Genomic DNA, 13,180 nt, shown 5'->3' on the forward strand with positions numbered 1-13,180 from the left:
TGTGAGTCAGTATCAGACTGATATCCGTTATCAGTATCGGTGCATCTCTATATAGCACCACACAAGCAGGTTCTCACGCCTGCACATAAGCGGAATAAAAAGAAAAAAGGGGGTAATTACATGCAACCATCAGATCAAACCACAGAGCATCCGGTATACCAGTGCCACACGCTCCTCTGCCCACATTCTGTCATCTGGGTCAAACATCTCAAGCTGCTCTTACCACAGCTGTTCAAGCTGCAAACTATCCTGGAATAAAAATGTTATTAGACAGCTCAAACAGCCCAATTAAACTATTCTAACATCACACAAGTCTTTGCTGATTTGTTCTTGTGTCTGATGCTACTTTCAAATGCCTTACAGTGTTTTTCACCCTGTTTTTTTTATGAACCAGATCCGGGTACGCGTTGTTCTTCCGACACTCGCCAGGACCCAGGAAGCCAGACTGCTGCCTGTCTGCCTGTCTGATCAGACTTATCACTTATCAGTCAGGCTCCGGTCAGCTCCACTCCGCTGACCCCTGCAGGCACATGGGCTGAGATTAGAACGATGCCACGAGGAGGGATGTCTTATGTCCTGACGCACACAGCCTCCTACTACAGTATGCTGTGAAAACATCCCCCAGGCAGGCTTCAGGTCTGAACGCGGTGTTGGGGAGTAGTTAACTGCATGTAGTTCAATTACTAGTTTAATAACTACAATTTGCAGTAGTTGAGTGGTAGTTTAACAACATTCAAATCTCAGTAGCTTTTATAGTGAACTACTTTGAGCCATGTAGCTTAGGTAATCAATTACAAACTACATATTCATAGTATTCTCATGACATATCTTTGCTATACAATATACTGTACTGTAGGCCTATGGCACAATGCCACAGCTCAATGGCCATGGTTGTCATTGTTGAATTAGCCGTACCTGCTATTTGATTAAAATTAACTCGAATCAAATAAACAAATTTCCCTCAGAATTTAGCATTTTCCTGATTTCACCTAAATAATAGCATCTCCTTAAAACACATCCTCGGGCTGACTGGCCTGCGCTAGTGTCTAAATCAAACACACCCTACACACACTTTACTCAGTGTCAGTTCAGTTGTACCTCCGTGTAACAATATGATATTCCAGACTCAGATTGTGATAATTTCCTGTGATGTAGTTTGGATGTATAGTCCCCCCCCCCGATTTTTTTATCCCATTTTTATCCCCCATTAGTGCTAATTTTATTTATTTATCCTGGTTGCTGCTCAACCCTCTGCCGATCTGGGGAGAGCCAAAACTGGCTCCATGCTTCCTCCGAGACATGGGCAGTTAGCCAGCCGCTTCTTTTCACCTGACAGGGGAAGCTTCACCGGTAGGACATAGCACGTGGGAGGTTCATGCTATTCCAACCAGTTCCCCTCCCTCCGAACAGGCGCCCCTAACGACCAGAGGAGGCACCACATTAGCAACCATGATATTACATGTTTTTGGTGAGGGGTTCCTATATGAAGGAAACCCCCAGGGGGCATGGGGAGAACATGCAAACTCCAGACAGAAAGGCCCTTTTGACGACCCCACCCGGGCGGTGGGCACTCGAGGACATGCGGACGGGCACGCATTCCTTCAGCGCTCACAGCGTCCCAGGTGAGAATCGAACCCAGGACCTTTTAGCTGTGAGGTGACAACTCTACCACTGAGCCACCATGCCCCCTGTTTGGATGTATAGTTGAACTAATTGTTGAAAATACTTTTAGTTTGACAAGCTATTTATTTTTTGAGTAGTTGAGCTGTAGTTTAACAACTTTTCATTGTGATGTAGCTATTATAGTTTGGTAAATTACAGTTTTAATTTCTCCAACACTGTCTGGATGTGGTTTGTTGGGATGCTGGAGGTATTTAATATGAGACACATATGGTGCTTGTTAATTAAGAGCTGATGGGAATCTAGGAGCAAAGTGAGGAAAGTGTTTCTCCACTCGAGCCTACATAGACCACCATAGCTACATGCCACTCATATGGTGCTTTTCTCAAAGGTTGCATGACCTTTGAACCTGGTCTTCCAATGTGCAGATACATCATTGTTTTCCCCACAGACAGACCGAGGCCCTGCTGTTCTCTAAGGCTTTGACTGAGAGGCATCATTAATCTAGTGAAGTTTATTTAAGAATGTGATCCTTGTATTTACCGAGAGTGAGAGTTTAAACTGTCATGTTCTACACCCTGTGATTAACTATGACATAACACAGAAAGTGATAGTGAGGAGGGAGAGGCCCTGGCCTAAAGAGAACATGCCTTGTTTGGGGTTGGCTAAATAATCTTATCAGGAATCACACGGCCTGTTTAGTATCCCCTGTAGGTAATTTAGATACCAGGATTATCTCAGGATTATTATCTCGGAGATTAATGCCCTGCGTGTGTGCGTGCGTGTGTGTGTGTGTGTGTGTGTGTGCGTGCGTGTGTGTGCGCGTGCGAGTGTGTGTGTGTGTGTTCGAGGGTGTGTGCATGTGAATGTGTAATTGTCTTCACACACGTAGTACATGTGCCTGTCTGTCCGTCACATTTTCAGACTTCTGTCAAAACCTAATTAAAAAAAAATAAGAGTGTACAATATTAAAGTGATAATACAGAAGATTTCAGTTTTGTTCTCTTGGGTGACACCTATTTGCGATTAGTGGTAATTGCAGGTGAGATCCAAACTGTTATTATGTGACATTACTCAGTTTGTTCGGCCATAGTAACCACCCGTAATGCTAGCAGAGACCGGAAAAAGTAGCTTGTTAGGGGACATTCACACCAAATGCGTTTTTGGAGCTGCCAGCACCTTTCTGCAATTCATTCTCTATGTAAGGACGCACTAAACATGCTCCTCTTTCATGGAACACACCTGGTGTTTAAATGCTGGTGTTGTCTAGTTTTTTTGGCGGAGCGCTCGGGGCGTTTTAAGCTGAAAAAGTTGAACATTTGGAGGAAAAGCACGCTGCTCGTCTTTTCCGCTCCTCCTACCTTTTCTCCTCCCAGAGGGATCGTCAACCTCTGCTGCTGCAAGAATTGGCAATAATCTGGCTTTCATGTTGACAGTGAACAACATCAAACAGACAAAACCAGCTGGCTACCGTCCATGTGGTCGTTGTGTCCTAATCTGTACTACGCGCGACTGCAGGGGAAAACAAAATGAAGCGCAAAAAGAAAACGCTTTGTTCTTGGGAGTTGGACATATTTTTGTTGGCATGCTACTGTGTAAGTCGGCTATGTGCATGTTGCCACATTTGCACACCATCCATGTCATGTGGAACTTTTGTATCTCCAAAATGTCAACTTCTCTGGAATGAAGTCAAATGGCCACCATGCATTTGAAAGTTTAACCAATGGTGTTTCAGTTATCAGGTTTTCATATCATTGTCAATGATACGTATACCACCAAGAACAGCGGTGTAGTTGTGGCTGTGACCAGTGACCGCGAAGCCGGTTGGCGTGTGCTGCGTGCTGACACACCGCTGCCTGTGGTGAGCTCTTGGTGTCAGGGCCAGCTGGGTGAAGAAACCCGCAGTGCCACCTGTAGATGGTATCTACGGGCATCGCCCTCCTTCGCTGGAAGCTTGCTGACGTCGACGGTGGGTCTGACTATGTGAGACTGGGGCGGAGATGGCTGTGGTTGCTTGTCACAGCAGCTACAGGGCATGGTGTGTCTGTCTGCGTGGGTGCGTGGGTGTTGCTTTTCTTATGATCACATGTCGTCACGGGGATCAAATGTTTGGGAAATCCTCCAACATCAGGACACCTTGCCAGTCCTCATTTATTGGCCGGCCTAGTTTAGGATTAGACTTTACGGTTAAATTAGAATTAGAGTTAGATTAGATTCGGTTAAGGTTAGGTGTTAGGCAATAATGAAGGAACGCACAAAAAGGTGTGGACCAAAGCAACTCAGCAGGCAACTATAATAACAAAGCGAAAAAATTAGCTGCTTAGAGTTTAAAGATAAATAAATTGAATAAGAAGTAATTTGTACCTGCGTACTTCACAGAGTTAACAAACAGTGTACATCTTCACAAGTAGTTGATACGGGCAACAGTATGGGCAATAATGAAGGAAACTATAGTAATTAGGGGTGTCACGATATTTCGTCGCACGATATATCGCGATATCGAAACGTCACGATATGCGTATCGTCAGAAAAAAATTATATCGTAAAAAAAAAAAAAAAAAAATTGCTCCTGAATAATAATAGAACAAATTTAGCAGAATCAACACGCATGAGTGAGGGGGTAGACTACTACTGGCATGGCAAAACAGCTCAAGGGGTACATAAGATTACATAAGTTTAGGGACCATTGAGCATGAGTTATTTAAGAAATAGATTGTATACTTTATTTTTCTTTCACCATGCAACAAACATTTAGTTTGTGACAGTGTGACACATTCTATTGCAAGATAAGAATTATCTTCCATGTTGTTTTATAGTTATTATAATAACAATTTCCAAAAACAGCATTTGTTTTGTATTTTGTGTATTTCAAATGAAAGACTATTTTTCCAGTATTTTCCCAGGGCTCCCTTGAAAAGAGGTTTCGATTTCAACGGGACTCGCATGGTTAAATAAATGATAAATAAATACATAAAAATGATTTACTTTTGTTAAAAAGAATATTGTTAAAATATCGTATCGTATCGTTATCGTGAACCCAATATCGTGTATCGTATCGTATCGTGAAATTAGTGTATCGTGACACCCCTAATAGTAATACAAATGTTTGTGCGTGCCTGTGTATGTGTGTGTAATAATGACGGAGGTGGTGGTGGGGTGGGAGGCGGGGTTATTGACTCCTTCCTTTAGACTCAACCATCAGGAATGTGAGTGCCGGGCACACAAACCACAGCAATAAAAATCATGCAACAAAACACGTGCAATCAGGTTGATAAGCAAACCCACATGTTTGCACATGTATGCTATGATGGGGAAAAACACAAACTCTTGTTCCTATCAGATTATGTTACAGAGAGATTGACATCATTTGAAGTTACCTAACGTGTTTTTAATCAGTGTCTCCAGACAAAGTTCATTATGTCAATAAAAAATTAAGTCTGGTGATTGATGGTGGACAATAGTGGCTGGTCAATAAGAGCAGTGATGAGGGATTCCTCAGGGCTCAGTCTCTGGAGGTGAACAAGGACATGCGTCCCCCCCCCCCCCCTCCTCCAGTAACACAGCTCAACATAGCAGCCATAACAGACTGACTGCTCACTGCTGATGAGAAGAGGGAGAAACAGAGATAGTATGGAGTGAAAGAGAAAGTGGTGGTCTCTGGTCTCGTCTCCACAGTGCCCAAGAGTATTATCCCCAGACCTGGCCCTGCGCCTATCCAAACACCCCTGTCCCGTCCATGCCTTCCCCTGACCCCGCAACCCTTCCTCTGCCCCCCCCCCCAGACGTCACACAAGGCCACAGCTGCATCCCAAAGGCAAGGGAAAGGAGCGCGTAAAGGGCAGAAGTTGAGGAGGGAAGGTGACAAGGGCACATATTCCCCTTTTAGACACTTGGAAGGACCTTCAAGTCCACTTGTATAACAGGCCAAGAAAAGACTTTCAAGAGCTGCCTCCCAGTGAAATGTTGCTGCCTGCTCACCCTACGGCCTCTGTACGTCAGGGAGGGAGGAGGGGGGACATGAGGGTTGGATCGAGTTTATATCTACAGCTGGGAGGTCGGCTTTCCTCTGGGACAATGTGAGGATATGAGTGTTTGATGACAAGACACGATAAGCCAAGGGACTCTGTGTGTGTGTGTGTGTGTGTGTGTGTGTGTGTGTGTGTGTGTGTGTGTGTGTGTGTGTGTGTGTGTGTGTGTGTGTGTGTGTGTGTGTGTGTGTGTGTGTGTGTGTGTGTGTGTGGGGGGTGCAAGGCAACACACTTTATTTTAACTCCATGTGCCCGTATCGTCTGGTGTATGCCAGGAAAAGACAAAGGAGATAGAGCCATGTTCACATCCTATTATTTTACACTACCTCTGCCACTATGAACTAAACTATAAAACAAAAATAAACAGATAGTCATGTAATAATGCATCTATTATCTATAGTAATCATGTTTAACTTTTTGTTGTATTTATGTCTGGCGTTTGTTATGTGATATCGTATGCTGACGCCAAGGATCCACATGGAAGTAATTCTCTCTCATGCCATTATTTTTCAACTTTGTGCTTAACCAAATAACCAATCAATCAATACGATTGCAAATAATCAAGTTTTATAGTGTGTGAAATTCACACACTGTAAAACTTGATTATTTGATTCACACTGTGAATCTATACAGACACACAAAGTAAATGCATCATGATAGGCTAACAAGCAAGGAAACAATCAAAGATTATTTTGGATGTAGAGGGAAGCTTGGCAGCCCTTTGCTGGTAGAGAACTAGGTGGACTGAGCTGCAAATCAATCTGCAGAGATATGGCCATTACCATCAACAGTGGGAGATAGGATAATGCATTGACCCCCAGAGTAGCCATGACTACACATCAACCACCCAAGGCCAGCCAGGCTGTGCTGCAGCAGGCCTTACGGTACCTCAGTGGTTTAATATAGGTGTGTCACAGTCAAGTATACTTCCAGATGGATATAAACACTGGAACAGGGGGTGAGATGTAAGGATACGGCTTTGGAACAAATGAAAATGCCAAAAGATGGTCAGCCTGATCTCTGAAGCTGGTTAGTAAGCCACAGTGATTGGTGCACAGATCAATGGAGTTATCGATGGTGATGCATCAATAATAGCATCAAACGTTATTATTTATTATCCAAAACAATACATCTGAGGACATGCCATAGGAGAAGAGGCAGTAATTTTGATAAAACGCTAGAATTAAATCTATTTTCAGAGCTGCATCTTCCTCGGAATCTAGTCTGTAGTAGTAGCCTACTGTAGATCCTTGGCAAGGCAAGGGGCAATATTAGGTCGTACTGGGTATAAGAGGGAAACTGCCACATAAAACTACACTATCCATCAAATATAAGAGGAAGCTGATATTTATAACAGCTATTTTATGGATCTACTTCAACTTGTTTTATTAATATTAGTATTGAGGTTTTTACTCAATTGTACATACAGTACTAGCAAAAATCTAATCTCCAACCTATCAGGAGTTCTTGCGCTCCACTGTTCCAGTGAGTGTGTTTATAGCATCCAGCCAGTTTGCATGCTCAATTTACTAATGCATCTATTTACAATTATTTATATGGTTCCTATATTATATTAAAAATAATGTATTACCTCAATAGTATAGCCATGGCCATGTGATGATTGGGTATTAACATTGCTGATGATCTAATTCAATGAATTTGATAAAGATTCCCAAAACAGGAGAACAGTATTTTGAAGGTTTTAGTACTGTAGATGGGTTGTTTGGTCAGAGACTGTCATCATCAAGTGGTCACACAACTACAGGACACAATGCACATAGCTGAAAGAGAAGTAATAAATTATTTGGTCTTCAGTCAAGGTCACATTTTTTGTTCCTCTCTCTCACATACATTCAGAATACTTTCCCTGTTCCTGCTGATAAGCATGTGGTGACTATTAGGCGCAAGCCTGCCAGTCTATTTGAAATGTGACTTAGTAAATGGTAGGTCTCCGAGCTGGACAGCGCCATAAACATGACGAATAACTAGTCAAACCTCGCACATGTCTTGTGTTGCTTCACCATAAACTGAAAATAAACTTGCATACCGATTGTTTATGAGCGATTTAAGGACTCTCCTTACTCCTGGGCCAACCTCAGGCCGCAGATTTACAAACTGTTTACATTGACTGGCTATGCGGCTTGCTTCTTCATGTATACTCAAACTCTTTCATTGGGTCACAGTATTGAATGTTCTCACGGCCTGGAAATTCTGTGCATTGCTACCACAACCTTAATACAATGTCAATTGCCCCAGAGCAGCTATCTACCTGCTCCATTGCACAATCAGAGGAAATAGAGTCAGCTCATCAGTGATCAGTGGGGCCATGTGTGAGCAAACACACATCCTTCTGTGGGTATTTTATCTGCTCCCAGAGGCACATCAAGGCCTCGGCCTGTCCTCCCAAAACAATAGGCCCAGGAATCCTGCTCTCTGTTTCGCAAGAAATCAGGTAGTCATTTAGATAGCTGTATCTCACTGTCTAGACACACACGCCAAGTCAATGCTATCACTTGTTGAAACAATGCAGTGTTAATTGCTATTGGAGTGCAACAACAAACATTTGGAATTTTAACATTGTTCAGGGAGATTTTGAGGTTAAAACTCTGATTGGCAGCGTTTGCTCGCTTAGATGCATGAGATCTGGAAGAAATACTTAGTAGAATGTAAACTATGTATGTGTTGTAAGAACACGAGTAAGAACATAAGAGAGAGAGAGAGAGAGAGAGAGAGAGAGAGAGAGAGAGTGAACCCCCATACAACTGTGAGTGCCAGCGTCCATCCTGGTTCAGGGGCTTTTTAGGGGTCAATGTGACTATCAGCAGTGAAATCTACATGGTTAAGAGACTCACAGACTCCCAGCCCACCCACTCCATTCCAGCACTTCACAGACACGACCAAATTGGTAAATAACAACTTCCTGTGAAAAATGCAATGCAAGTGGTATGACCATTTCCTTTCATTTTCTTTCTTACCTTTCACGCGGCCTTGTAAGAATCCCTCTGAACAAAAGTCTTCAATCGATCTAAAAATCCCCCAGTTGAGCAGTTTTTGGGGGGTAATAATTGGTTGCACACTTTGGACTTCCTAGCCAGCAGAGATGTGTGAAGCACAAGAGAAGGAAGCAGGAAAGGGTGGAGAAGGGTAAAGTCGGGGCCCTCGCGGTGCAGGCGGTTATATTTTTTCGCGCGTGTGTGCTGCGGTAATTCTAGGGTCCACCCTTTTGCTGTAATCTTTTGCAAGGTGAGAACCTCCATGTGGTTAACCAACGTTTATCATCTGATCCTGCCCTTGACACAATCAAAAAAGAGAAACGTTGTATCTTTATGTTTAAAATGTGTTAATTTGAGTCTGATCTTTGTATAATACACTCCTCAAAAGTATCAATAAAAATGGGGAACAAATGAAATACCAATGGTTGTGATGTGCAAAAGCATCATCATCATCACCACCATGTCAGTATGACTATGCTAATTTGAAGCATACTCTTCAAGTGCAAGAATAGAAAAACCACAGAGGGTGCACTTGCAAGAAGAGCGTTTGCATGCAGGGTGAAAACAATGCAAGCTACTAGTAAGCGATTGCAGCAACACCGCTCAAATATAATGTTATCCCTGACATTAGTTACGTGTTGATCTTGTCTACAAAGTATCCTCGAAAAGTAACCGACACACTCAGGTGCTCATTAGTAATCCGCGTGCTAAAAATAGCTGTCACTCTTGGAGTACAGCCAAATTCCCCCCTGTGATGCAACGTGTTGTCCAGATGTTGGTAGTCCTTCACAAAAAACTGTACAAACAGTTTGTGAAGTCATGGGAAAAAACAGACACACCCACCTCAGAGGAGAGCAGTACAAGTGATGGCAGAGTGATGCTATTTTAATGTCTCCATCCCCACAGGAGCGGGGGCAGGCAGGCGGGCAGGGCCAGGAAAGTCTCTCTTCACTCCACACTGGAATTCTCCCACACAATGAAAACATGCTGGAGCGCAGCGGAGAAAAAGGGAAAAACACATGGGAATATGCAAGGATGTAGTGGAGACTGAGAGAACCCAGTTAAATTCTACATACAGTAGGAATTAGTATTAAAATAATGCAAAATATTATATGGGGATATGACATCTTGAGATTAACAAACTAAAAGTACAAACTCATGCTGTTACCCAATTTTTTACTTATTATATCACTGATAATAAGTGGTTACAACTTGTTGTCATATGTGCTTACTGTATAAATTAGAGGACATTTATGGAGATCTCTATCCAGTATCTCCTGGGCATTGATATAATCTAGCACCTGCTAATGCTAAGTGGCTATGCCTTAAATAGGCTTTTTATGACAACCTGAAATAACCTGGAGGAGGGTTCAGTCCTCTCAACCTGTTTCTGTCTGTAATAACAATGTTCTAGACTTGGACCCCTCTGCCTTGTGTCATTGTGTCAGTCCTTACAACTGCCAGATGAAACCAGTAATAAAAGTAGTAAAATATAGTGTTGATATAGAGTCCAATTCATTTTTTATAATGGCCAGAGTTGGCCCTCTGGTCCTCATCAGTGTCTGTGAATGATGACCCACTTCTGTCCTAAATAGCAAATCTGTAATGTAGATTACAAATCAATCAAATTACATTGTTCTGTCACACATACGTTACATCACAACTATATTCTTCCTTGTTTGGGTGAAATCCCATAATTGTACTAGTAGTGGAGCGGCTAAGTGCTATAATCTTTCAATTTGTGATACAAGCGTGAAAATTGGCATGAGCAGTCTCCATGGGTCACTTGACAAGAAAATTGCCCGAGCCAATTGAAATTTCAAGATGGCTGGCATTTTTCAAGATGGCCGACACCTTATTGGAGCAGTTAAGTGATATAATGGTTTATTTGGTGATACAAGCATGAAAATTGGCATGAGCAGTCTCTGTGGGTCACTTGACAAGAAGCCACCCACAGCCACTTGAAATTTCAAGATGGCGGCTATTTTTCAAGAGGGCCACCACCTTAGTGGAGCAGTTAGGCCTAAGTAATCATTTAGTTGATACAAGCATGAAAATTGCCATGAGCCATCTCAAAGGGTCAATTTACAAGAAACCGCCCACAGCCACTTGAAATTTCAAGATGGCGGCCATTTTTCAAGATTGCCACCATCTAAATGGAGCAGTTAAGCAATATGATTGTTTAGTTAGTGACACAAGCATGCAAATTGGTATGAGCAGTCTCTAAGGGTTGCTTGACAAGAAAACACTCTCAGCCACTTGAAATTTCAATTTTCAAGATGGCCACCCCCTGGATCCTCAAAAGATCAATTATCTCATAGAAATGTATTGGGATTTTTTCAAGGACGATTTGGTGTAATTTTATTTTATATGATTTAGATTATGCTAAATACAATTTTTAACGCATCAAAATACAGTTGTGTTGATCATAGTCTAGATAGATAGATAGATTAGACAAGAGTGAATATCTGCACTACCAGGGCACACTGGTGATATATCACTGCTGTTAAATTCAGAATGGGGTTCAATGTCAGCTAATTGAAAGTTAGTATCCCAAATGCTGTCTAATTTACCCCAAAACAGTTAGATAGCCGCACCTGAATTGACAGGTTGTGCCAGCGCGGGAGAGCCGAGCCAAGGTTACTGGGGTTTTAGTTAACCGGATGGTGTACAGATCGCACGGGATATAAATGACATTGGATGAACGATCAGACTAACTGTAGGGCTAAGGCATGAACTTAGTTGTATCCCATACATCAAAGTGCTTAAAGGTGGTAAAAGGATACACCCTCGGCCTCTATGCAATTGCTGCAGACATGGCAGAAGCCATCATATCAGTTGAGAAAACCAACTGGGACAGATGTTTCATTTGTCAGCAGGAAACCAAGGAAAAGCTCATTCAGCCCAGTTTCGTCAATATAGAGCATGATCAAACTGGTTATGGTACCATTGCAAGAAATGTTCCATTATTTCACAAGATCAATGCTCTGGCTATCTTAGTCCAATCCGATTAGATGAAGGTGATGGTATAGAAAGTACATTGACAAGAAACAGAGCAAAATATAATTTAAGCTGTAAACTTATGTTCAACAACACAAAGCTCGAAAGGGCCCAAAAGAGAGCATCTTCTACTGCTGCTGAAGACACCGACGATACCAAAGATATCAATGTCAAGAGGCGAAGAAGACCCCAGCCCTCGAAAGCTTTGTGCTTTATCTGTGAAGATGAGAGTGCAATGCCCCCCTTAAGAGAAGCAATGACAATGCCAGGAATCTAAGTGACATGAAGCTCCTTGCAAAGCTTATTGCTGGTGATGTTGTTGCACAGGAATTTAAATACCATCCTGCCTGTCTCGTTGGACTGTACAACAGACCATCTCAATGCCCTCAAGCATGAGCAGAGCCTTAAAAGCTCAGCTAGCCATAACTGGCATCCCTCTATTTTTTCAGAACTTGTCATCTACATCACGGACATGAAGGCCACAAGTGACGGCACAAATCCAGTTATATATTTTTGTTCCCCCACCCCTTAGTATTTATTTGACAAATTTAATGGCTGTTAGTTTAAAAAAAAAAAAAACCCAACAACAACAACAACAACAACAACAACAAAAAAACTCCCTTGTGACTGTTACCTTGTCATGGTAAGGGAGCTTGTGTACCTCAGTGAACCCTGAGAGCTATGCCAGTGGGAGACAACTCCTGACAGGTTTTACCAAACTGGACATGTCGTGGGTGAGGAGTCAGACAAAACACAGTCAAACAACCTCTCTTGACAGAGCCTTTTGAGGAACCCAATACATTTCTATGAGAAAATGTATCATTTAAAGATCCACATGGCGGGTGGTAGCATCCCGGAAAATGGCCTCTATCTTGAAATTTCAAATGTCTGGGAGAATTTTCTTGTGAAGTGACTTTGAGATGGCTCATGGCAATTTTCATGTTTGTATCACTAACTAAATGATTACTTAGGCCTAACTGCTCCATTAAGGTGGCGGCCATCTTGGAAAATGGCTGTCATCTTGAAATTTCAAGTGGTTGTGGGTGGCTTCTTGTCAAGTGACCCACAGAGACTGCTCATGCCAATTTTCATGCTTCTACCACCAAATAAACCATTATATCACTTAACTGCTCCACTAAGGTGTTGGCCATCTTGAAAAATGCCCGCCATCTTGAAATTTCAATTGGCTTGGGCAATTTTCTTGTCAAGTGACCCATGGAGACTGCTCATGCCAATTTTCATGCTTCTGCCACCAAATAAACCATTATATCACTTAACTGCTCCACTAAGGTGTTGGCCATCTTGAAAAATGCCCGCCATCTTGAAATTTCAATTGGCTCGGGCAATTTTCTTGTCAAGTGACCCATGGAGACTGCTCATGCCAATTTTCATGCTTCTACCACCAAATAAACCATTATATCACTTAACTGCTCCACTAAGGTGTTGGCCATCTTGAAAAATGCCCGCCATCTTGAAATTTCAATTGGCTCGGGCAATTTTCTTGTCAAGTGACCCATGGAGACTGCTCATGCCAATTTT

The sequence above is a fragment of the Poromitra crassiceps genome (assembly GCF_964638095.1).
Source record: "Poromitra crassiceps genome assembly, chromosome: 13".
In the NCBI taxonomy this organism is placed as follows: Eukaryota; Metazoa; Chordata; class Actinopteri; order Beryciformes; family Melamphaidae; genus Poromitra; species Poromitra crassiceps.